This window comes from Leopardus geoffroyi, chromosome A1, assembly GCF_018350155.1.
Source record: "Leopardus geoffroyi isolate Oge1 chromosome A1, O.geoffroyi_Oge1_pat1.0, whole genome shotgun sequence".
Lineage (NCBI taxonomy): Eukaryota > Metazoa > Chordata > Mammalia > Carnivora > Felidae > Leopardus > Leopardus geoffroyi.
Genome location: NC_059326.1, coordinates 8942785 through 8969217, shown reverse-complemented (window position 1 = coordinate 8969217; position 26433 = coordinate 8942785). Strand labels below are relative to the sequence as shown.

The 26433-nt window shown below is 43.4% G+C and overlaps 1 long non-coding RNA gene and 1 pseudogene across 1 annotated transcript; both read right to left on the bottom strand.

Moving 5' to 3' along the window:
- Positions 1 to 809: 809 nt before the first annotated feature.
- On the bottom strand, positions 810 to 7069 carry LOC123598098. Its single transcript, XR_006712462.1, has 3 exons — positions 6957 to 7069; positions 5968 to 6043; positions 810 to 1046 (listed from the first exon to the last, which is right to left on the bottom strand). It is a non-coding gene; the product is annotated as an uncharacterized LOC123598098 (long non-coding RNA).
- A 15385-nt stretch (positions 7070 to 22454) lies between these two features.
- LOC123575683 lies at positions 22455 to 23040 on the bottom strand (annotated as a pseudogene).
- Between the last annotated feature and the right edge of the window lie 3393 nt (positions 23041 to 26433).

Genomic DNA, 26433 nt, shown 5'->3' with positions numbered 1-26433 from the left:
TTTTTTTTAAATATAATTTATTGTCAAATTGGCTAACGTACAGTGTGTAAAGTGTGCTCTTGGTTTTGGGGGTAGATTCCTGTGATTCATCGCTTACATGCAACACCCAGTGCTCATCCCAACAAGTGCCCCCCTCAATGCCCATTGCCCATTTCCCTCCGCTCTCCCACCTCTCGTCAACCCTCAGTTCGTTCTCTGTATTTGAGAGTCTCTTATGGTTCACCTCTCTCTCTGTAATTTTTTTCCTTCCCTTCCCCCATGGTCTTCTGTTAAGTTTCTCAAGATCCACATATGAGTGAAAACTTGTATATGATATCTGTCCTTCTCTGACTGACTTATTTCACCTAGCATAATACTCTCCAGTTCCATTCACGTCGCTGCAAATGGCAGGATTTCATTCTTTCTCCAGGTAGTATTCCATTGTATATATAAACCACATCTTCTTTATCCATTCATCAGTTGATGGACATTTTGGCTCTTTCCATAATTTGGCTATTGTTGAAAGTGCTGCTATAAATATTGGGGTACACGTGCCCCTGTGCATCAGCACTCTTGGGTATCCCTTGGGTAAATGCCTAGCAGTGCTATTGCTGGGTCATAGGGTAGATCTATTTTTAAGTTTTGGAGGAACCTCCACGTTGTTTTCCAGAGCGGCTGCACCAGTTTGCATTCCCACCAACAGTGCAGGAGGGTTCCCGTTCCTCCACATCCTCGCCAACATCTGTTGTTTCCTGAGTTGTTCATTTTAGCCACTCTGACCAGTGTGAGGTGGCATCTCAGTGTGGTTTTGATATGTATTTCCCTGATGATGAGTGACGGCGACACCTTTTTTGTATTTTTGTACTTTTGTCGACAATTTTGCTGTTTAAAATGGCCCCCAAGCATAGTGCTGAAGTGCTGTCTGGTGTTCTGAAACCCACAATAGCTGCAATGTGCCTTATAGAGAAAATCTGTGCATGAGATAAGCTTCATTCAGGCACACATTATAGTGCTGCTGGCCCTGAGTTCAACGTTCGCGCATCAATGGCATATATTCAATAAGGTGCCTTTAAACAGAAAACACAGGTAAAACACGGTTCTGTGTTGACCAGTTGACAAAAATGTTGTGACCAAAGTCTTGCTGGAAACTAACCCTGTCCTTCCCCTAGGAGCAACGGTTCGGTATTCCCTAATTCAGTGTTCTTGGTGACTTTATAGAACCGCGAATAAAGAGAATCTGTATTTACAAAGATTTGGGTGCCAGAGTACCGCAAAGAGAAATGTACCTACCCAGGGCTTACGAGAGAGGCACGTTCAGCAACTCAAAGTCAGTCAAAAAACAGCGGAGGGAGCAATTATGGGAACCCAAAGAGTCCTGGGGAGTCCACTGCCCTGAGAGGCACAGTGACAGTTCCAGTGACCTGGGGGGGATGGAGACTGAGGAACAGATACCTTGAACTCACTCCTCTCCTCCCCTCAGTCTTCTTGCTGAGGTTCCTGCTAGTCAGTCTCAGCATAGAAGCAGAGGATGCAGCCAAGGAGAGGAAGTGCTTGTCCTGTCTACACAGGTGGGTGAAGACTGGACTTCAGGGCACAAGGAATAGAGCAGCACGATGGGATCACCTGCTGGCAAGATCCTTACATTCCTAATTTACTAACAAGCTTTTTTTTTTTTTTTTCTAATAGGTATTACTGCCACATTTTATCAAATTATTTTTCCGTACCTATAGTTTCTTCCGTTCATCTGTTAAGGTTGTGAATTATATTAACAGATTTTCTCCTGTTAAGCTACCTTCTGTTACCAGGATAATTCAACTCGATCACCTTGCCTTATCCTTCCAATATACCGATTCAATTTGCAAACGTTTCAGAGTTTTGCATGAATAATCAGTCTAATTTTCTTTTTCAGTTTTGTTATCTTGGTAAATCTAGCGTCCAAAAATTAAATCGGAAGGTTTCCATTTTTCCTATGCTCTGCTATCGCTTTTATAACATGGGAATTATCTCTTCCTGGAAGATTTTTTAGAACCCATAACGTTTTCTGGGTGCCTTCTTCTTATAGTTTGTGCTTCATATTTCAGTTCTCTTCCTCTAATTTTTCTTTATAACATCACTCTTTAATGGCCAGATTATATATGCTTGCATAATATGCAAAACAATTTAACAACATATTTTCAAAATGATGACGCTCCCCCCTTCTTGCTGTCATTATCACCCACTAAGGTGGCCATTCTTAATACTTTATTTGTCCTTCTCCACCCTCCTCTACACTCACACAGACATATACAAATGACTAGTGTTTCTTCAAAAACGAAACATACTATATACATCACTCTGAAACCTCCTTTATTCCCCACAAATAATAGAGAATATATATCCCTTCAGATAACTGAGAGAGTACAACTCATTATCTTTAATGGATATATAATATTCCATTAAACAAACATATTGTGATTTTTTTTTCTGATGGGGGAGGGGGGAGAGAGAGAGAGAGAGAGAGAGAGAGGGAGAGAGAGGGAGAATGTGCACGCACACTTGAGCGGGAGAGGGGCAGAGAGCAAGGGAGAGAGAGAATCTTAAGCAGGCTCCACATGGGGCTCAATCACACGACCATGAGATCATGACCTGAGCCAAAATCAAGAGTCGGATGCTTAACTGACTGAGCCACCCAACTGCCCTAAACATATTGGATTCAATCAAGCATTTCCCCATTCTTTTACAGATGGAGGTTAAGTTTTCTTTCCTTTTCCTCCCTCCCTCTTTCTCTTTTTTCCACTATAAACGCTGCCCTTATAAATATCTTTGTACATCAGTACTTCTATTTCTATAGACTAGATTCCCTAAAGGGCTAAGTCAAAGGGGATGTAAATTGACAAGAGGTAAAACAGGACTCGATTTTAACCAGAGGCCCCAAGAGTCTGAGAAAAAGAGATGGTGGGCCTTTTCATACTTCACAGAGGTTCTACCAATGTATGTACAGGAATTGCAAAGGTGGTGGTCAAATTCTTTTGGCCAACACTCACTTAAGAGTCAAGAGTGATGGGGCACCTGGGTGGCTCAGCTGGTTAAGCATCCAACTCTTGGTGTTAGCTCAGGTCATGATCTCGCAGTTTTGTGAGTTCGAGCCCAGCATCGGGCTCCGTGCTGACAGTGTGGAGCCAGCTTGGGATTCTCTGTCTCCCTTTCATTCTGCCCCTTCCCCATTCGTGCTATCTCTGGGGAAAAAAAAAAAAGAGTCAGGAGTGGGGATAGAAGAAGCCGGGCTGAGAGACACTCTCTGTGCAGAGAGTTCTCGGACAGCTGTGGCACTGTCCTTCTTGTCACCCCAAGGGGAACACTGCAGGATGTGTCTCTGCCACCTCAAGCTAGTGAGGGGTTTCAGGGGACCACCATGAGAACTCCGTATGTGTCCCTTGGAATATGAGGTCATGATGAGCTGGTTTCAGACTCTGCAGTCAAGAGGCTGACGGCAGTCGCCTGAGACAGCAAAGTAGTAAGTTGCCTCTGCCCTGCGCCTCCCTTCCACCGTCAGCGGAGACAAGAGAGTGTGGGTGTTTCCCGTGGACTAGATGCGGCACGTGCAGGACAGGGGGAGCCTCGAGGAAGTTCGAATCCTGCTCAGAGAGGTGCCTGGGGGAGCGATGGGCATCTACGAACACGGAGTAAATGTGGCAGACGCTGCCCAGGCAGAGGAGGACACTTCAAGTGGCCCATGCAGGTGGCACTCCGCACATCGCAGAAGTAGCAGTGGGGGGTTCCTAGTGGCCAAACCTCGAGGAAAGTGCTCCATGGGAAGAGAAACATCACCTCTAAGGATCCACCAAGCCCAAAGAGCATCCCCCTCACCCCCCCACTTTTGAACAGCAAGTAGCAGACAAGCAACGCCTTGCCTGGCCTCCTCATCCTTACCTCCCCTTCCCTACCTCCAGCCTGGGCCAGGGGTGGAAGCGGGCAGGACGAAGACCAGCGGCCCGCCGGCCCCTCCTCTCCCTCTGCCGCGCCTGCCTGGCGCAGGGAGAAGCTTCACGCAAAATCCAGAATTTTGACTTTTACACAGGACTGAACGTTTTAAACGTTGTGAATAAAAGCGACCAGAGACTTTTTTTTGGAAGGGACGGAAAAAGGTATGCCTGCAAATTTAGCTAGGGAGGAGGAAAAAGAATCACACCAGAGGCTTGAAGGGCCATTGAGGAGACAGAAACGAGTTGCTTTCTGCTTGCTTCCGTCGGTGCCCTGCTTCTTCAAGATTAGGGACGTGTGAGTTATCCAGTGTACCAGATATTGTCTCACTGCTGTGCAAAACGAATTGCAGCAATGCACACACCTAGTGGCAATACACGAGAATGCTTCTTCTCTGAACCTTTGCCAGGGCTATGCATTCTCATAATAGCAGCCCTGCTGAATAATATTCTGTTGTGTTCATTTGCTGCCCTGGGCTCAGAGACAAGGTCAGGTCTATCACAGAAGGACAGCATTTGGAAGCTGGATTGGACATTAGAAATGACTGAAACTTAAGAGGTGTGGGGGGGGGAGGGGCTGTCAAAACCTCAAAGTGAATCATTACTATCACTTGGTAGAAGAGTTCTCAGGTCCATGCCATTGACTAGACTCGAAATTCTTCCTGAAAATTCACCTTTTAAAGGGAAAGACCATCTGAGGTGCCTGGGGGGCTCAGTCGGTTAAGCGTCCGACTTCGGCTCAGGTCATGATCTCGCAGTTTGTGAGTTCGAGCCCCACGTCGGGCTCTGTGCCAACAGCTCAGAGCCTGGAGCCTCCTTCGGATTCTGTGTCTCCCTCTCTCTCTGCCCCTCCCCCACTCACACTCTGTCTCTGTCTCTCAGAAATAAACATTAAAAAATTTAAATGAATGAATAAATAAATAAATAAATAAATAAAAGGAAAGACTGTCTGTGGCACCTGGGTGGCTCAGCCGGTTAAGCGTCTGCCTTAGGCTCAGGTCATGATCTCATGGCTCGTGGGTTCGAGCCCCCCATCGGGTTCTGTGCCTACAGCTCAGAGCCTGGAGCCTGCTTCGGATTCTGTGCCTCCCTCTCTCTCTGACCCCTCCCCCCCCATTTGTGTACTCTCTCTGTCTCAAATATAAATAAACATTTAAAAAATTAGAAAAAAAGAAAGATCATCTGCTATGACCCCAAAATTTCTGGCAATATGATCTCATCATATGAAGATCATTGGTTATATTTACTGGTTCTCACAGGAGGCACCTCAAATATTTGGTGCTTTGATGTACACTAACATCCAGATATATTTAATGAAATCTCACTGACTTCTCATGTCGGTTTTATTTTTTAGCTTTCCCTATTGTATTTTTTTTTTTAATTTTTTTTTTTCAACGTTTATTTATTTTTGGGACAGAGAGAGACAGAGCATGAACGGGGGAGGGGCAGAGAGAGAGGGAGGCACAGAATCGGAAACAGGCTCCAGGCTCCGAGCCATCAGCCCAGAGCCTGACGCGGGGCTCGAACTCCCGGACCACGAGATCGTGACCTGGCTGAAGTCGGACGCTTAACCGACTGTGCCACCCAGGCGCCCCTCCCTATTGTATTTTTTAAATGTTTATTATTGATTTTGAGACAGAGTGAGAGAGAGGGAGGGGCAGAGAGACAGGGAGAGAGAGAGTCCCGAGAGTCCCAAGCAGGCTCCACGGCAGAGCCCCACACAGGGCTCGATCTCACAAACCGTGAGATAATGACCTGAGCTGAAATCAAGAGCCGACCGCTTAACCAACTGAGCCACCAACTGAGCCACCCAATTTAAAACCGCAAATTGTTCACTTTGAGAATCAAGGTAGGACTGTTTATGGTTGGACAGGATGACAGGTGCGAGAGCAAAATGGTCCCCAAACTGCACAGCTGTGTATAAAAGCCAGCCACCTAAGAAGGTGCCATAACATACGTATCTTCCAAGAAATATGTCTAGCTTAGTGAGCTTTATGACCTCGTGGCCCGGAACTTCAAAGCCACTCACCTGTGCGGAGAAGGCAGTGGGAAAGGAAGACGTGGCCCCCAGTATCGCTTTCTGTGGATCAGAATATGCTGGCCAGCTGCACCAGAAAAAAAGAACAACCAGAGAGGAATTTTGAAGAGCAAAGAAAATAATTATTTAATCTTACTCAAGGGGAATAAGAAGCGACACAGCACAATAGATACCATATGTGTCTCCTTCAGCAAGAGCCTGGCTGTTCTTAAGTCCAAGGTACATGACGTCTCTCTCCCCCCAAACACAAATTCCTTCCAGTTTACTTGGTTTTAACTCAGCACGCATCCTTGCGATTTTTTTCTGTGTCACGTCCAGAGAGACTGTATAGATTTTTGTATGGGTTTTTAAGGGTATTTTATACAAATAGCATGTTGACCAGGCGATTTTCTCACGTCAGTCTCCTTCAAAGTAATATCATGTTAATATCACAGTTTAATTTATCAGATACACATTTCTCTTCTCTCACACCGTCCCTCTGTCCTCTGGCAAAAGTTAGATCCCCAGCCCTGCGGCAGAACTATAAAATACCAGAGATAAAGAGATCCAACGGCCTCCAAGGGTCATTCATTAGGAATCACACAGGAGCCGAGGCACAGGTAGGTGGCAGGCCTAGGGGCAGGATGTAAAGAACGTTTCTTTTCTTTTTTAAAAAATTTATTTTTGAGAAAAGAGAGACAAGAGCACGAGCGGGGGAGGGGCAGAGAGAGGGGGAGACACAGAATCCGAAGCAGGCTCCAGGCTCTGAGCCGTCAGCACAGAGCCCAAGGCAGCGCTCGAACTCACACACCGTGAGATCACGACCTAAGCCCAAGTCGGACACTTAACCCACTGAGCCACCCAGGCGCCCCTCAAGAATGTTTCCAACTGAAGAACGCTGTTCTGTTTTTCACAGAAGTAGAATCACCCACATAGTTTAGGGGTACACGCCTAAAAATGAGAACACCTTCATTCACCCCCCGGTGGTATTTATTCAGTACCTGCTCCGCGTTCTTCCAGCGGGAAGCCAACTTTTGTCTCCGGTCTCCCGGGCACACCATGTCACGCTCTGCCTCGTGGATCACGTCTCTTCCTCAATGTTAACCCCCCCGCCACGGACCTTGAGCGCATGCCCTGCCCGCGCTCGCAGACGGATCTCAGCGCCCCCTGCGTCACCACGTCATCACGTCACCATGCTCTCTGCGGCCTTTGCGGTCAGGCCTGCCTGCTCACGCTTCCCCGGTCTTGAAAGACCTCCTGGCCTTCCTTCTGAGCTTGGGGGCGACCGCCGTTCCCTTTGTGGCCGTGTGTTTGTTATTTTATTCGTTTTCGTTTTTTTTTAATTTCAGCAGCGAAACATACCTCATGGAAACGTTCGCCGGAAGTGCAGCCCATGTGCGCAAAGCCCTCCGCTCCGTCGCCCGCCACCTCCCCGCCCTCCCAGGAGGCAGCCACCGGTAACGCTTGTGTGTTTTTCTCGGGTGTAGGCGAACAAATGTGTATCTGTTTCCGCGGAGTTCTTTTTACCCCATTGGGAACCTATACGCAGCTCTGTAGCTTGCTTTTTTGTTGTTTTCAAATCACTTAAAAAATGTAAATCACATAGAAGTATATTCGATGCAAGATAGAGGTCTCTCTTGTGGTATAGTTGCCCATGATGCCAAGTCGTTATGTCATCATTCTGGGTCACCAAAAAAAAAAAAAAGTAATAGAGAAAAAAAGTTCATTGCCCCAAAACACGGTAAAGCCATTTGAATCTTTATTGAAGTCTCTTTTTTGTTTTCTTTCTGTAACTCCTTCCCTCTCTCCCGCTCTACACACAATACTGGTGGACATTCAAGTTCCCTGCTGGTGACTGTCACAAGCAGTACTGAATAAACAGCTTCATGCATATCCACCTTTGTGCACATGTGAATATTCTGCAGCACAGAATATTCGGTGCAAATGTGGGTTAGCATTCAAGTGACACGCATTTAAGATTATATTAGATCCTGCAAATTGCCCCCCCCCCCCCAGAGTAAATTGCATATTTTACAAGAATTGCCACTCAGCCTGTTGTCTTTAATGCCCTTTGGTATAAAAAAGTGCTTAACTTTTATATAGTCAACTTGTCAAGATTTGTCTTTATGTTTTCTTGTTTTCCTTTTGTCCTCAAAAAATTCCTTCCCCAGGCTAAGCTTATTAAATACCTTTATAGTTTTACATAAATACGATTTAAAATATACAAAATGTGTGTGTGTGTGTGTATTTCTGGGCTTTTTTTCCCCATTATGCTACGTATGTCAGCAATAATGGCACCCTATTATAGTCACTGTAGTTTTAAAGTCTTTTGATGTCTGACATAGCAAATCTACTTTGTTGTTCTTTTTGGCCAATTTCAGGAAACGACTCATCAGAGTCCATTTTTAAAGTCATAGAAATTTTTAGTGAAATCTCCTTGAATAAAGATGATTTAAAATAAAGTCCATGGGCGGCGGGGGTGGGGAGGGGCATTGACAAGCTCCTACATGTTCCTGTGAACCTAAAAGGCTACATGCACGTGTACATGGCTGTGTACAGGCCTAGGGTTGTGCACATTCTTAGGAACACCTGAGAAGGCCATACGTTCTCACCTCTTGCTGACCTTTAAGCTCTGCACAAGCAAGAAGCAAGAACTAAAGTAGAGTTATCAACTGCTTGCAGGAGCTTTGAAGATACGTGTCCACACACACCAGAGCCAAAGGACGAGAAACATATTGGTTGGAGGCATATTCGCTTTAAAGGCATAAAGGTTAAGATGGCTTTCCCAGAAATCCAACCCAGTGACTTCCGCTTGAATCCCAATGATCTGATCTAGGTCATATGCCCACATTTAACCATAAAGACACCTGGGAGAGTGAGTGCCTTAGCTCCACACGTTGCTACTATCCAGGAAATCAGTGTTCCGTGCCTACGAATGGCAGGCTGATCATTGATAAGGCAACTAGCAGCACCTTCCTCAATGTGTTCAATTTCTACTTCTTGAAACTATCTTGGAAACTAATGGATTTTTTTTTTAAGTCTCTGTGTTAGGAGTTCGGTGGGTACAAAGTTTTGCAATGAACAATTAAAACAAGATTGTCGATAGTATTTTTATATTCTTGATTATTGCTGTCAATAGAGGTGTGTTAGTCTCTCATCATGATTGTGCTTTTTTACCTGGCAATACGAGGACCTTAGAATGCTTTATTGAGAATCATGGCCAATACGCTTGCTCTATATCAAGCATTGTCCTAAGTGGTTTACATATATTAACTGATTTAAGCATCACAATAACCTGATGAGCTCAATACTGATACTACCTTCATATTAAGAGAATTATAGAGACATCAGAGATGTGGGTTAGTTGTCCAAAGCAAATTAGTAAGTACTAGATAATAAGTACCAGAGTCAAGATTCCAACTGAGGCAGTCTGGCCCTAAGATCTGTTCTCTAACCCAAGCACCACTCAAACCTGACCACCCATCCAGTTGTTCAGTATTTTAGTTCTAGTCTGTTACACTCATCCCCAAATTGGGTATTACTTTTTTTTTTTTTTATTGTATGCCATCTATATTTATGTATATTTAGCAGTATCTTTTCTCACAATTTCTTCTGGTCCTAGACATTACAATTCCATCTGGGGCATGTTTTCCATATTTCCTTAAAAGTTGCCTTTGTGGATGCTTCTTTATTGTCTCTTAATACAATGAAAATAATTCACTATGTTACTGTCACTGAAAAATAAGCTTTTACTCTCATTGACATTTCTTTGTAGGTAATCTGGCTTTTTTCCTGGTTGTTTTCCAGAGCTGCTTTTGATCTTTTATGACCTACAGTGCCTCTATGTTTTATCTAGTTGTAGACCTTTTTTGCTACAATGAGTTGGGTAGACGCAGAGAGAGAGGGGGAGACAGAGAATCCCAAGCAGGCTCTGTGCTCTCAGCACAGAGCCCATTGCTGGGCTCAAACTCACAAACTGTGAGATCATGACCTGAGCCGAAACCAAGAGTCAGATACTTAACCGACTGAGCCACTCAGGTGTCCCAGAAGTCTTTTGTTTAGTAGTATTCATCGATCAGGAGACAATAGCTTTGCAGAGATAATGCTGTCTCTTATTATGAATGCAGCTTCCAGAACAGGGAATTAAGGACCTCTGAACCTTTACTTCTCCAGAAAAACAAAGAACAGTGGCAAAAACTGTCAAAATCAACTTTTCCCCAAAACTCTGGAAATTAAAATCTTCAGCAATCTTATGAGTGCTTATTCAAGAAAAACAGCTGAATCTCAGTAAATGGAGTGACCTTGTGACCTTTCAACTTGACCTAATCCCATTTACATCTCCCTAGCTGTTCAGTGGCCTTGAAAACTAAATAAAATAGCTCTGAAAAGCAGCAGCCTAGCAGCTACTAGAGGGGACAAAATGAGCCCCCCAAAGGACCATCCCCTAAGAACTGCCACTATTTGATGTGTTTCTCAGCTTGCTGAAAAGTTCTGCCCTTAAGGCTTCTTTTTCCTTGTCTTGTTCCTGATTTTAGAGGAAAAGCTTTTAGCTTTTCACCATTAAGTATGATGTTAGCTGTGGGTTTATCATTTATGGTCTTTATTCTGTTGAAGTATGTTCCCTCTAAAAATCCACTTTATTGAGAGTTTTTATCATAAATAGATGTTGAATTTTGTCAAATGCTTTTTTTGCATCTATTGAGATCTTATGAATTTTTATCTTTCATTTTGTTAACATATTGTATCACATTGATTGATTTGCAGATCTTGAACCATCCTTGCATATCTGGAATAATCCCATTTAATTATGGAGTATGGTCCTTTTAATGTATTTTTGAATTTGGTTTGCTAATATTTTGTTGCAGACTTTTGCATCTATGCTCATCAAGGATATTGACCTGTAATATTTTTTTGTGGTATCTGTTTAGTTTTAGTATCAGGGTAATTCTGGCCTTGTAGAATGAGTTTAGAAGCATTCCTTCTATTTATTTGGAATAGTTTGAGAAGGATAGGCATTAAGTATTTAAATTTTTGGTAGGATTCACTTGTGAAAAGTCCTGGACTTCTGTTTGTTGAGTTTTTTTTTAATTACTGATTCAATTTCATTGCTAATAATCAGTCTGTTCAAATTTTCTCTTTCTTCCTGATTCAGTCTTGGAAAACTATGTTTCTAAGAATTTATCTATTTCTTGTAGGTTTTCCAATTCGTTGGCATATAATCATTCATAGTAGTCTCTTATCCTTTGTATTTCTGGGGTATCAATTGTAACTTCTCCTCTTTCATTTCTGATTTTATTTATTTTGGCCCTCTCTCTTTCTTGATGCGTCTGGCTAAAGGTTTATCAAATTTTTGTCTTTTCAAAGAACCGTCTTTTAGTTTCATCGATTTTTTTCTACTTTTTTAGTCTCTGTTTCATTTATTCCTATTTTAATCTTTATTATTTCCTTCCTTCTACTAATTTTGGGCTTTGTTTTTCTTTTTTAGTTCCTTTAGGTATAAGGTTAGATCATTTGAGATTTTTCTTGTGGTGGGTATGTATTGCTATAAACTTCCCTCTTAGAATTGCTCTTGCTGGGTCCCATAGGCTTTGAACTGTTGTATTTTCATTTTAATTTGTCTTGCGGTGTTTTTCTTTATTTCTTCATTGACTTATTAGTTGTTTAGTATCAGACTTTCCTTCTTTTTTATGGCTGATGAATATTCTATTATATGTACGTACTGCATTTTATTTATCTTGTTGGATATTGGATACTTGGCTTGTTACTGGATACTTGGCTTATTTCTACCTTTTGGCTACTGACAATAACGCTGCTTTGAACATTTGTGTACAAATATCTGTTTGAGACCCTAGTTTTCATTTTTGCGGGTTATATACCCAGAAATTGAATTGCTGGATCATATGGTAATTATTTTTTTTGATTTTTCAAAGTTTATTTGTTATTTATTTTTGAGAGAGAGAGTGTGCACAAGTGAGGCAGGGGGAGAGAGAGAAAAGGAGAGAAAGAATTCCAAGCAGGTCCTGCACTGTCAGCACAGAGCCCGATGTGGGACTTGAACTCATAAACCATAAGATCATGACCTGGGCCAAAATCAGGAATTCAATGCTTAACTGACTGAGCCACCCAGGCGCCCCTCATATGGTAATTCTGTGTCTCATATTTTGAGGAACTATGTCTGTTTTCTAGAGCAGCTGCACCGTGTTACATTCCTACCAACAGTACAAGACGGTTTCAATTTCTTTATCCTTGCCAACACTTGTTATTTGCTCCTTGTTTTTTTTCTTAAGTTTATTTATTTATTTGGCGGGGGGGGGGGGGGAGGGAGAGTGCGTGGGGGAGGGTCAGAGAGAGGGAGAATCCCAAGTAGGCTCCACACTGCCAGCACGTAGCCCAATATGGAGCTTGAACTCACAAACCGTGGGATCTTGACCTGAGCTGACACCAAGAGTTGGACGCTTAACCAACTGAGCCACCCATGTTTGTTTGTTTTTAATAACAGTCATCCTATGGATACAATCAATTGAGTCTTTAGTTTCAGTGATTACGTTTTTCATTTTTAGAGTTTCCATGTTTTTCAGACTTTTATTTCATTTTATTTAATAACATTAAATATGACTATTTGTTATTCTGAATGTGATATTTCTGTATTTGAAGTTTTCGTATATCAGTTTCAATCATCACTTTTACTACTCCTTTCACTAGTGGTGGCTTTCTTCTCTGCTTAGTTTTTAAATTATTATTACGAATTTCCTATTTTCCTTATACACTTGTCTGTGGGAATTATTTGGGCTTTTGCTTGAGCTCCTTTGGAAAGGATTTGTGTTGACTTTTACCAGCACCTGGAAGGCACTGCTAATTTGGGACTACTTTAAATTTATTTCTGGCTTGAGGTGGTTCAGACTCCTAGGTAGTATAAACTTGTACCGAAATTTATGTGGGGAGTAGACTAAGATTATGAATTCTCAAGAGAGACTTTTACCCCTTCAGTGAACAGCAAGGTCAAGGTTTCTCCATTGTTTCTTAATGCATGTTGGTTTTTATTTCTTTTTCACCTTAACACAGACAGAATATTTCCCTTGGGTCCCATTTGAATGCAGGAGGGAGTGTCTCCTTTTATATTTGCTCATTTTAGCAGGCTCTCAGCTTTATTTCATTGCCTGAGCCTTAATTAAGATAAGAGATATTTTACATTCCTAGTGGTAAAATGGACCACAGCAAAGGTACAAATTCTTCTCAAATTAATTTGTAGTTTAAAAGAAATTCCATTCAACATTCCAGAGTTATGTGTGTGGCAGGAAAGAAATGTGGTGAAATAATTCTAAGAATAAATTCATGTGAAGAGGAAGAAATTGAGAAATAGGAAGAGGGAAGAATTTACCTGTTTGATATTGAGCTATATCATAAAGCTGTCCAAAGGAAATGGTATATACATAATTAATAATAAATAAATGTAAGAGCCTGAATGGCTCAGAAGTAGACCCTATAAAACATAAGCTTAATATATAACGGAGAACTTGTCATGAGTCAATGGTAAAGGGGTGCATTATTCAACAAATGTAAACAGATTATGCGGTGGGGGAGGTCTATATTCTCCCTTTATTGCTCACATTTGATAAATCTGGGATAAGTTAAATAATTGTCTATAAAAGCAGTTGTAAAGTCATATATTGTGTGAGTGGCTCACAGTCCCTGGTCAAGAAAACCTTTCTGAAAACAAAAGCAACTGGAGACATAACATGAGGAAAAATAATTAGATAAAAATAGAAAGTTTGTATGGCAAAAGTCATAGAATTAGAAAACTATCACCTAGGGAAAAATCCTCAACAGTATAAAAAAGAGAAAAGATTCCTCTGTCCTTATGACCTGTGACATTGCTTTGTAACTCTAAAATATTTTAGTTTCTGCTTTTTTTTCCCCCAACTCACTTATTTCCCCACTCAAAATGCTGCCTCCAGGTATCAGAAACGTGTCTAATAACCTGGTAAAAGCATTATGACAGGATGCTTTCCTTCCTGTAGATTCAGGCCTCAATCCATTATAATTTCCCTTCAGCCCAAAGAACATCTTTAGTGTTGAGAAATGCTAGGGCAAGTCTGCTGGCAACAAATTCTTTCAATTCTCATTCATTAGAAAATTGTCTTTCTTTCAACCCTAGGATATTTTTTGCTGAATACAGAATTCTGGATTGGCTATTTGGGGGGGGGGGTTGTTTATTTATTTGTTTCCAAAAATGTCACCCATTGCGTTCTGGCCTCCAATGTTTCTGATGAAAATCCATGGTTTTTTCTTGTGTTTGTGAGATTTCTTCCCGCATCCCCTCTGGCTGCCTTAGAGAATTTCTCTTTGAATTTCTGCAGTTTGGCGAGGTAGTGTGTTTTTCTTTGTATTTGTCCCATTTCTAGTTTGCTGGGCTTCTTGGACCTATAAATAAGTATTTTTCATCAAATTCAGGGATTTTTTTTGCCATTATTTCTTCAAATACCTTTTTCTGCCAAGTATGTGATTACAGGCAGCAGCAAGTTTCTCTTAGGGCCACATAGTGTGGTGAAGGAGCTGGGGTGAGGCTGTGAGGCCTTTTGGACAAACCATTTAAACATGTAGTTTTCTCTTCTTCAGGAGAGAAAATTATAATCTTCACCTTGTGGGATTTCTTTGAGACTCAAATAGCATGGTGCTTATATCAATCGTGCTTAGAAGGTATAAGTTAACAGTGAGCCTTATTTTGTTTAAAGCATTTCTCGAGGAGGCCCCAGCTAAAATGCACATATAATCAATTATCTTCTATTAGTATCCTAAGAGACTTCTTTGTTGAATTACTTGGCAAAGAACAAGGAAAATATATGTTCTTTTGCTGTTTTTAGAGTGGAAGAAACACAGGAAAAGTTTCCAGCATGGGCGTCAGGGTTCTGGGACACTCTGAAGGCAAGCGGACACACACGTTCCAGCTTGTATCGATCAGCAGCCCACCTTTCCCCAGGCACTAGCCTGTGGCCAGGAGAACCGGTCCATTGTTATGAAGTGTGTACCACACACGAAGGAATGTGCAAAACTGGAGATGTCCGTATTGTTATACTCTCTGCTACCCAAGACAAAGCAATACGACAGATTTACTGTCAGAATTAATGTCGTCCATTTCTCTCAATTATCGTTGGTGTAATCTGACAAGTGTTTGCCTTAGACCTTGATTCTTTGCCTATAGGTAATTTTCTTTTTTTTTTTTTTTATTTTTTTTTCAATGTTTATTTATTTTTGGGACAGAGAGAGACAGAGCATGAACGGGGGAGGGGCAGAGAGAGAGGGAGACACAGAATCGGAAACAGGCTCCAGGCTCCGAGCCATCAGCCCAGAGCCTGATGCGGGGCTCGAACTCACGGGACCGCGAGATCGTGACCTGGCTGAAGTCGGACGCTTACCCGACTGCGCCACCCAGGCGCCCCAACCTATAGGTAATTTTCAACACCAGAAAAACAACGGGTTGTAATTGCGAGAGATAAACAAGGATTTTTAAATTACCTGTTTCATTTCCTTATGTTGGTTACAATGCTAATGTCAGTTTGGAAAGGTTGGCTCATCGTGAGGGAATGCGTGTGTACGTTGGAGGGCAGGGCTCCTGAGTTGCTGTTTCCTGAGTGGTTATTTGCGATGGGCAGATAGATGGAAATCAATGCTGGAAATGAGTGGGACTGAATGAGGTCTACTGGGAGGAAAGATGCACAGATTAGGGGGTAGTGATGACATATGTTGGAAGGCAGGAAAAGAGAACGCATGTTAGGTGGGAGAATGGGCACCTGGCCACAACGTGAGTGTACATGCTCGTTTGCTCATTATGGGTGCAAGAGTGTAAAAGCGTATTGAAATACTGCCCAGAGTATCTGCCAACGTCTAATCGCATCGTTCCCTTTCATTGACAGTATGTCCCATGAACGAGAAGAAAGTTTTGGTAGAGACAGGTCAGGCACCACTGTAAACATACTTTGGTCACTGTAGAGTCAATCAAAGTATTTCTCTTTGGCTTGAAAACAGTTCTGCCCACAGTCCATTGGTAAGTCAACAGTTACATTAACTGTGACAGCAATGTTTTATGGACAGCGTTTTAAAAACTTAAGATTATTACATGGGAACAGAGATGTACAAATCAAAGCATCCCTGCTACCCCCTCCTCCCCAAGGAAAGAACATTCCAAGAAGAGACATGGACGCTTTTTGTTTCTGTGACAACGGATTAGAGCACCGCCCAGCCAGTCTGACGGTTGCTCAATGGTGGGGTAGAAGCTGTTCAGGATAACTAACAAATAAATCTGTCTGGTGACACTTAAATAGGAAATCTAGTAAGAGTAAGATATTCTTCTGGAAATTCCTCTTGAAGAAAACAAAAACAAAAGACAAAAGCACAGCAGTGATCCCAGCTGTATGCTATGCTCAGTGACCCAGCTTGATCTAGTGGGAGTGTGGGGTTGGTCCGCCTGAAGCCTATTGGCATGAGAGACGAAGGAAGCTTCTGGGGTGGAGCTCAGACTAAGGAGAGAAAGTGCACGTTCACAAGTTTGGTCCAAAGCCAGTATGAAAGAAGGAGGACGTTTCTCATGATAGGCCGGTTGTTCATATTGTATCCTTCCGTCTCGTTCCCGGGGTTTCATGGAAGAAGAGACTGATTAAAAGAAGGGGTAACACGTGACAGGTCTGTCCATGCAGCGGCAGCACAGGGCAGCACTGGTGTGTGGTTTGTGCAGCTGTGTGTCAGAATTAGCGCAACTGGATGTTAGGCATATTTTCTCCACCCGGGACAAGCTTGGAGCACAGGACAGATGTGGCTGGGGAGCTCCCCGGGGGCCAGATGGGAGATGTGGCAATTAAGAACGCAAGGTTTGGACCCCTCTGGGCGCCCTGGGAATGGGTTGGGACACATCTGAGCAAGTGGGGGAGCAGGAATAGATAGTGGATACCGGTTTCTTTTTTGTCTGCTCACATTCCTTTCCTTTGGGAACTGCCCCTTTATTTCTGTGATGCTAGCGGAACCACCGATCGGCCTTCTCCCCGCATTGTCCCCAGGCCACACAGAGGTATTCGTGTGACCCAGGCTAGCCCACAAGAGAATGCCACTCCACTGCAATCAGTGAAAGGTGCATACGCTCGGGCAAGTGATGCGAGCAGACCCCACTGGAGTCCTCTTGAAGGACAGATGTGGCAGAAAACACAGCCGGGAGAAAAACTGTGAGGCAGAGAGAACAAGACAGGCTTCGAGGACTTAGCTTCAGCCCTACGTACACCTGGCAGATCCTAAACGTTTCCGTTCCGTAACAACGACAGGTAGGACAGAGCCTTGCCTTTATGGAATTTCAGCCTAGCTGGGGGAAGATAGACAACTCAACAATTACTTAAGATGAAATGTAATATGTGTCATGAATGGAGAAATATGCAGTGTTAATCAAGACTCTTAACAAATGAGAGAAACCACGTTGAAGCTAGTTGAGGTAAAAAGAGGCTATTGACGTCTTTTTACAACCCCGGGCACATGTCTTCAGGCTTGGCTGGATCCAGGGTCCCAAAAACGTAACCCAGTCTCTCTGTCCCTATTGCCCTCCTTCTCCTATCTCTATCTCCCTCTGACCTTTGCTTCTGCATCATCTTCATTCTCAGGCAGCCTCTCTTGCTGGCGGGTTAACTCCCGAAAAACATCATCCTCAGTACATGAGATCTCGTAAAAAGAGGTCTCCTTTTCTCCCAGTCCTCACAGCAATCTCCTCAATTATTCAGATAGCCTTTTTTATTTTTTATTTTTTTGGTTCATGCCTACCGCTGTATCAATAATTGTGCCCAGAATTTTGAGGTTTTATTCATGGCAGGTCTTGTTTGTGGGTACATCCTGAGGCTGCACTACGAATCTGTGAGCTATACTTTTTTTTTTTTTTTTCTGAGAAGGAGAGAAGAGAGAGCGTACGAGCAGGCAGGGGCAGAGAGAGGGTGGGGAGAGTCCCAAATAGACTCCAAGCCCAGCACACAGCCTGATGCGGGGCTCAATCCCACTATCCTGGGATCACAACCTGAGCTGAAATCAAGAGTTGGACACTCAACCAACTGGGCCACCCAGGTGCCCCCGTGAGGTATACTCGTGAATGCTTTTTGGCAGCCCCTGAAGATAACATGTGTACCTAATTAGGAGCATCAAGAAAGGTTTATTGGAGGATACGGACATGTGAAGGATGAATAACAAGTCTCATAACAATAGGTAACATTTATTGCAGGCTTGCTATGTGCCAGGCTCTTCACGCATGTATTCTCATTTGATATTCACCACATGCTGAAGCAGGAATGATTATTCTCCCATTTCAGAGGAAATGAAATCGAAGCACAGAGAAGTTAAGTAACGCCCTCAAAGCCAGGCAGGTAGTAAATGAGTAGAGTGTTGGGTAGGTGGGTCGGGAGGGGAGCTGTCCCAGGTGGGGAAGCGCAGGTGGGCAGACCCAGAAGCGCCTCTGGGAAGCGGACTTGGTGGTAGACGTGAGCGAATTGGGGACTTTAGTACCCCTGTTTCTCCACTCCCTTTAACATTCTTTTAGAGCTTTGCTTCTAGAGACTGATAAGCCTGTTCAGTGACAAAGGGGCTGGATGATAAATGACATTGAATCCCCTACTCACATCCAGAACCGTGGTCCAGCGCTCTTACCAAAAACCATGCCTCTATCTAAACTGGTCTTTTTGGGAAGGCTCACATGGGTAGCCCGTTATTCCAATGGTTTTAACAGCATTGCAGCAATTGTGTGGTTGCCTGTGGCAATTGTGTGATTTTATTTGGCAAATGGGCTGGTCTCAGGGCATCCCTCAACCTAATTGATCTTTTATCTTCCCCTTGGTCCTGAATTCATTAGTACTGCCGTTCCCTGTGTTCCCCCTCTCCCTTGCCCCACATTGGAGAAGTGTCTGGACATAGGTCAAAACAGGTGGCAACATTTCCGGACGTCTTTCATTTTATAGCAGGGTCACCATCTCCACTGCAAGCTCTCTGGGACCCAAAGTCTGAAACCATCCTGTAGAGAAACATGGTATGCATGCATCACCCTAGAGCCTAAGGATATATCATCAGAAATGGTATATCTCTGTTTCCAGAGACATTTGGAAGACAGTCATCTCTTAACACCTGCTCTGCAAAACTCTAGAACCAGGTAAGCAGTCTGTAGTCATCATTAACATCAAGCAGTCTGAAATGCCATTCTGTGCTATGGTTGGGAAAGATGAGGAAGAAGACAGCAATGAGTGAAAAGACCATATTGAGGCATTGTTGGAAGGCTGTGAGGTAGAATAACAACCATCTGAGTACTTTTAGCCACCACGATGCTGTTTGAGTGAACTTTGTCTTCAGTACATGAACAGCTAGGATCTCCTTTAACCTTTGCTTCTTTTTTAAAAACATTTTTAATGTTTATTTATTTTGAGAGAGAGAGAGAGAGAGAGAGAGAGAGAGAGAGAGAGAGAGCACAAGCAGGGAAGGGGCAGAGGGAGAGGGAGACGCAGAATCTGAAGCAGGCTCCAGGCTCTGAGCTGTCAGCACGGAGCCTGATGTGGGGCTCGAACCCACGAACCGGGAGACCATGACCTGAGCCGAAGTCAGAGGCTTAACTGACTGAGCCACCCAGGTGCCCCTAACCTTTACTCCTTTAGAGAAACCTCAACCTAAGGTTCACTACAATGTAGGAATTATATTAAGCATGTTTGCTAACCAGTATGGCACAAACACCAATCAATCAATAAGGATTGGACTATAAACAGTGGTTCGGTTAAACTGGTACCAGCCAGCTGAATCTCAGCCCTGCTTGTTGCAATCCTGTATTCTCTTTCCACCAAGAGACCATATTCACCACCCTGTGAAAGACCATCAGAGTTCCTCTATGCCAGTGGCTCTCAAAGCCGGGAGGGTTGGGGGGCGGTGATTTTGCCTTCCAGAGGCCATTTGGCAATGTCTGGAAACATTTTGGGTTGTGGGAGGGTGCGATTGGCATCTAGTGGGTAGAGGCCAGGGATCCTGCTGACTTTTGTACGATACAATGTGCAAGGCGACAAAGAATTATCTGGCCCCAAATGTCAACAGTGGAGAGAGCGAGGAACCCTGCTCCAGTTAACATCCTCAGCTGCCCCAGAGCTACCCATGCTGTGAATTATAACAATTCTGCAGATGGTCGTGTTGGCGACTCCTTTCAGCTTGTCAACTTGGGGATACACCACTGGTTCATATGGAAAAGGCCTTTATAAATACTACTGCCCCTGTGGCTTTTTTTCCTCCACTAAGCCTCTTAGTGGTCAGAGAATAAAATAACCAGGGACTAATCAAGGTATTCCATTTGTATTTCCTTTTATCAGCGAAGCATGTGTTAGGTGAAAAATATTAATGATAGTAGGAACAATGATGGGTAGCCTTTATGCAGTCATTATTATTATGTACTAGGCACTGCATAGGGGCTTTTTAGGCTTTATCTCAACTCTTACAGCAGCTCATTAGCTTTCCTATTTTTTTTTTTTTTTTTAAGAGGAGGGAACTAAGTTGTTCTAGAAAGGGCAATTACCTACTGAAAGTCCCGCAAGTAACTCTGTCTCTACCACCCACTACACTGGGTTTGTTACCTTGATAGCCCACTCTCCTAGACGGAATGTTCAGTGTGAGATGCAAACATAGAGACCTAATTCCAAGATTGTGAGGTGAGAGTAGCTTAAGCCTGGAATGGGATGGCTAGGGTTATGGGCAGGCTATTTAGAAGCTTAAAATGTCTTCACATAAAGTTCTACTTTTGCTTTATCAAGTAGAGACTTCTGGGGTGTTTGAGATCTCATAATTTTTTATCTTAATGCGGCAAGAAGCTTTATCAGCAATAAACATTTCCAGAGTGCAAGAACCACACTGTGCTAGGCTTGGCTGAAGCTGGCCTATCACCCGATGGCATGCCTTCCTAGAAATCCAGAGAAAGAGATGGCTTCTGCCAGATCAAATTCCTGCAGAAATTAGCTAAGCCTCACAAACAGTGATGATCTGGTGAACTGCCCTCAGGTGCCATGCAGAACCCTAAGATCTATAGGGAGACCTTCGCGGCTTGAGTAGACAGATGGAAAGGGCAGCGGAAGAGAGTCAGAAATCTGGGTACGAGGGTGCGTGACCTTTTTTTGATTCCTTTTCTTCAGGTCAGAAGGCAAGAGGAAGGAAGAGTAGGAGGATAGAGGAAAGGACACTGGATAGGGGTGAGCTAGTGTCTGTGGACCATTGCCTGCCTTTCCCACATCATCTCATTCAATCCTCACAATATCAGTCAAGGGTAGACAGTGTTGCCCTCATTTAAGGGAACCCTGAGACACGGAAGAACTTGATCAAAGTCACAAGTTGACTAGCAACAGAGTCACCGTTTTCTGAAGCTCATAGCATAGTGCTCACATCCGCTGAGAGAAAATGGACTGCTCGTGGGCAGCACAGCTATGAGACTGCAAGTTATATAGACAAGGAGGACGGAGAGAACCTTGAAGGTTTACCTGTCGTCCACACTGGGCTCAGGAGCCAAGTGGGAGAGAGCAGTTGTGGGAAACACTTTACTAGCAATGAATTGACCAGTGAGCAAATGGAGACATCGGTCTTAGGTGGAGAAGAGCCCTCAGGGGCCCTGGCTCTGCCTCTACTTGGTTCCAGGACCACAGGGACTCTAGGGTGTCGCCCTGTTTCTGTAAAACCAGATGTGTGCTCTGGTGGAGCTTAGGTCTTGTGTTTTTCAGCTCTGACAGTCAGTCTCCATTTAAAATATGATTTCCACTGGGGAGCCTGGGCGGCTCAGTCGGCTAAGCGTTTGACTCTTGATTTCAGCTCTGGTCATGATCTCGCGGTTTGTAAGATTGAGCCCTACGTTGGGCTCTGTGCTGACGGTGCAGAGCCTGCTTGGGATTCTCTCTCTCTCCCTCTCTTTCTGCCCCCCCCCCCAACTCTTTCTCTCTCTCTCTCTCTTTTTCTCTCCCTCTCTCAAAATAAACAAACTTAAAAAAAATAAAAATAAAATATGATTTCCACCATATACTAATTTGCTAGGGCTTCCATAATTAAATACCATGGGCTGGGTGGCTTAAACAGCAGAGATTTTTTCTCTCACAGTTCTGGAGCCTGAGAGTCCAGAGGGTTTAGTCTTTTTCTTTCTTTCTCTCTTTCTTTCTTTTCTTTCTTTCTTTCTTTCTTTCTTTCTTTCTTTCTTTCTTTCTTTCTACATTTATTTATTTATTTGAGAAAGAGAGAGAGAGAGAGAGAGAGAGAGAGAGAGAGAGCATGAGTGGGGGAGGGGAAGAGAGAGAGAGACACACACAGAATCCAAAGCAGGTTCTAGGCTCTGAGCCCGACGTGGGGCTCGAACTCACAGACCGCGAGATCATGACCTGAGCTGCAGTCAGACACTCAACAGTCTGAGCCACCCAGGTGCCCCTGTTCTTTTTTTTTTTTTCCCCATACATTACAATTTTATTTTCATGTACACGTTTATTTAACAGTCACTGAATCTCTAAGCCAGGGCCAGGTAACTGAAGAGGCTTTATACTTCGCTTGTATCGTCTAGCCCCAGGGTCTGCTGTAAACGAAGTCTGGAGCAAAATGGGAAATAACACCTTTCTAAAGCCAGGCTTAGAAATTCTAATCTAGTAAGTTGTTTCCTGTCTCTGGTGTCAGGGCTGATTCCTACCTGGCCGCTAGGCCTCCATTCACAGGTATAGCCAAGAAAATAGAGTACAGACCGCCAAAAACAAGACTAACCAATCACCCTGTGTTGTGGTACCAGCTTCACAGCTCAAGTCCCCTGTATTCAAAGGTAGACTTACAAAGCCTTCATCAGCTGTGTGCGCAGTCAAAAATGGGATCGCTGCCACGGGTAAGCCAGCAGCTACAGGAGCCTGTGTCACACTTAAGAGGTGTCAAAAAACTATTTGCTATTTGACCACAGGAAGCAGCCTTGTGTCCAATATACGTTCTTCCATGTTCAAGTAGATTCCTTTCTGCTTCTGGGAGTTGGTTAATTTTTCTGGTTATGATATAGAAAATTAAGTTTTCCTTGACAGTATCATCTGGTTCATGATTTTCCATCTGGGGCCTTATATTCTCCTCACAACAGCCGGTGCCTCCAGTGGGCTTCCTCGGCCACGCTGGGGCTCTCTCCAACCTTTGCTTGACTAGCCTGAGTGCAGCCATCTTTGGCCGACATGTGACTTGGGTCCAAGTTTAGTTTCTTTTGAAGCTTGTAGATGGCCGTCTTCTCACTGTGTCCTTAAATGGCCCCTCCTCTGGGCTCACACTTCCCTGGTGTCTCTCCATATTCTCTAATCTCCTTTTCTTATAAATATACCAGTCATATTGGATTAGGATCTCATTTAATTTAATCGCCTCCTTAAAGGCCCATCTACAAATACGGGCCACAATCCAAATTTTGAGGATTTGTAGTTTAGGGCTTCAACTCAAGAATTTTAGGGGGGCCCAATTTGTCCATAACACTGTATAATGCAGAATGTCCTCATGTGTTTCCCAAGTTTAGATGTCAAAGGATATAGCATTTGTATGTTAAAGGACACAGCAAAAGTATGGAAGATTAGTTAAAAACTTTTTCACGGAGCACAAAAAAACTTCCAAACACTTTGGAAACCCAATAGGAAATATATATCATTGGCCTCCACATTTGAAACAAATTTAAACTGGGAAGGTGAGTGAGGAAGATTCCTCTCTCAGTGGTGACCTCCCCAGGGCTCAGATTAGAGCTTACGTCAGTACTGGAGGGCTGGCCTGGCAAAGCGAGCCCAAGCCTAGGGCTCTAGTTAAACAGGGGCTCCAAAAGGTTTTCGTTTGAAAAAAAATGTGATGTTAAGGAAAAAAAAAAAAAAAAATTGAAGGGAATCACAGCAGTAGGGGGAAAAATGGAAATGGTTAGACTTCCTCAAATTTATTTCAATATTTTTATTTTAAGTATGTACGGAGAAGACAAGGCATCATCAACGTCTCAGAGCTCCTGCCCTGGTTCCCTGGTTCCCCGGCACTAAATGCCTGCAATGCTTGTCAATAGCTGAATGGCAGGCCCGCGCTGGTTTCTAGACAAACCACAAAGATCAGTGAGAGCTGAGAATGAAGGCGTGTGTGTTCTTTGACTATCTAGATTTGGGGGTGAAAATGGGGCTGGGGGCAGAATCTTATCTTATGTCTGGGCTACAGTTCTGATTTTTAATAACAGCTATTGAGTTTCTTATAAATTTTCGACGTGGAATATTGAGATAAGTAAGTATACAAAACAGTTAAAACTCTTAGGGACCACATTTTCATGTTTCCATCTTGATTATCTATGATATGTATGTATAACATGTTTACATATGTGAATATAGGTGTATGTGTGTGTATATACAGTTTTTCAGACAAAAACATTCTATCCCATTCTCATAATCTGAGTACTTCCCACACCATTAACTACCATTTGAAAACGTGATACTTAACGGCAGCTTAATAGTCTGTTTCATTTTATGAATGGAACAGGGTGTATTTAACCAATTATTTGTATTTGGACCTCTGTGCACTTTCTTCTTTTGCTATTGCCAATAACCCCATGATAAACATACATGGGCATAAACCTGTGTGGCATCTCTCACCATTTTCTTACAGCTGCATATTCTTACAAAGATGTACATTGTGCGAAAGACAACGCGTCTGCTTGAGGGTAGGCGCACCACTGTGTTTGTGGTGGAACAGAAGCACTTTCTACCATAACACGGTGGTGCATATAGCCGGTTTCAAAGGTCTCCTGAAAATTTGGCAGAGTTCTGATTTCATTCTCTGTCAGCTAACCAGCAGTCAGATCCTCTAAGCCCAAAGGCCTGACTTTTCCATGCCAATGGGCGTCAGGCACGTCTCTGTCTTTTCTGGAGGGGCAATATTTTGCCAAGGTGTCTCTGAATTCTTCCCATGTGGCCCAGGGTAGAAAGCCCCGAGGATAGGAAAGCTGTATTAATTGGGAATCTTTTGCATATAAGTGACAGAGACCCAACACAAATGGCTTTGGCAAAAAGGAGCATCTCTACCCAGATGGGCAGCCCCAGTGAGCACCGGGACGGGGACTATTAGCACTCACTTCGTCCCTCACCTTAGACTTCTTTGTGTCCACTTCATCATCTCAGACCGGCTAATTCCACACAGCTGCTGTGGCTGCTGGTGGCACCTGGCTGACCCCTGTCTAGCTCTGCTGACAAGGAGGAAAGAGACTTCTCTTTCTTCCAATTCCTCAAGGGCTTGGGACGGCTTCTAAGGTGATCTCAATTTATGTCATCTGTCCTCCACGCTATGAGTCCTCACTGTAGCCAGGGAGGAATTGATCGGCTGGGATCAGGGGCCTCCCAACCCCAACAACGTTTCTGTGCTGACAGAGGTGAACCCCGTGAGATGGTAGTGCCCGTTGAAGACACAATAGCAGGGGAGGTTGGGAGGGACAAGAGCAGAATCTCCCAGAAAAGGAGATAATGCTGGTTCCAGAAGTACAGAAAGGAGCTGGCCAGGTAACAGTAGAGGTCCTCTGAAGAATGCAGTAATAACTGTGTCCTTTCCCTCCCCACCCGGGGCCCCAGGGAACCAGGGCGGTGACAGTTTACCTCTCAGTTCTTGAAGGGCCAGCTGACAGCCTTTTCCTGCAAAGTGTCTGGTTGTAAGAATAGTCCTTTATTATAGAAGATGAAACGCTCCGATTTAGTATTTTGCCTGACCCCACAAATCAGTCTAGTTGTTGAAGTGAATAGCGATGTTCTCTGGGCATTCGTTATGGGCCGGCTGTGCTGCTAAATGCTTTGCGTGCATATCATCGTTTATTCATTACCAGAACCATAATCCTTATTTTAGAAATGAGGAAGGCGGAACTGGGAGAAAAGGAACTAATTTGCCTAAGTATATGTAACTTAGCAGTTGCACAGCCAGGATTCGAAGCCATGTTCTCTGACTGCCGAGCCCACGTGCTTAACCTATCCATTACACAGTCTTGAAACACTAGAAAACGAACGGGCTCTGTTTCCTTGATCTGCTTAATAATAATTATTAACTGAATACTTTCTATGTGTAGACCTATACCAGGTGCTTTGCATATAGTCTGTCTATCTATCTATCCTTAATTATATTTTATATAAATGTACATAATATACAGTTGATCCTTCAACAACGCAGGTTTGAATAGTGCAGATCCACACATAATGGATATTTTACAGTACCCATAAAATGTATTTCCTCTTCCTTATGATTTTCTTCCTAACATTTTTATATGGCTTACTTTATTTTAAGTGTCAGCTAACCAATAGTCAGATCTCTAGCTTACTTTATTGTAAGCTAGAGAAAATAGGGCATACAAAATATATGTTAATTGACTGTTGATGCTATAGGTAAGGCTTCTAGTCAATAGTAGGCTATAAGTAGTTAAGTTTTTGGGGGAGGCAAAAGTTATACACATATCTTAGACTGTGTGGG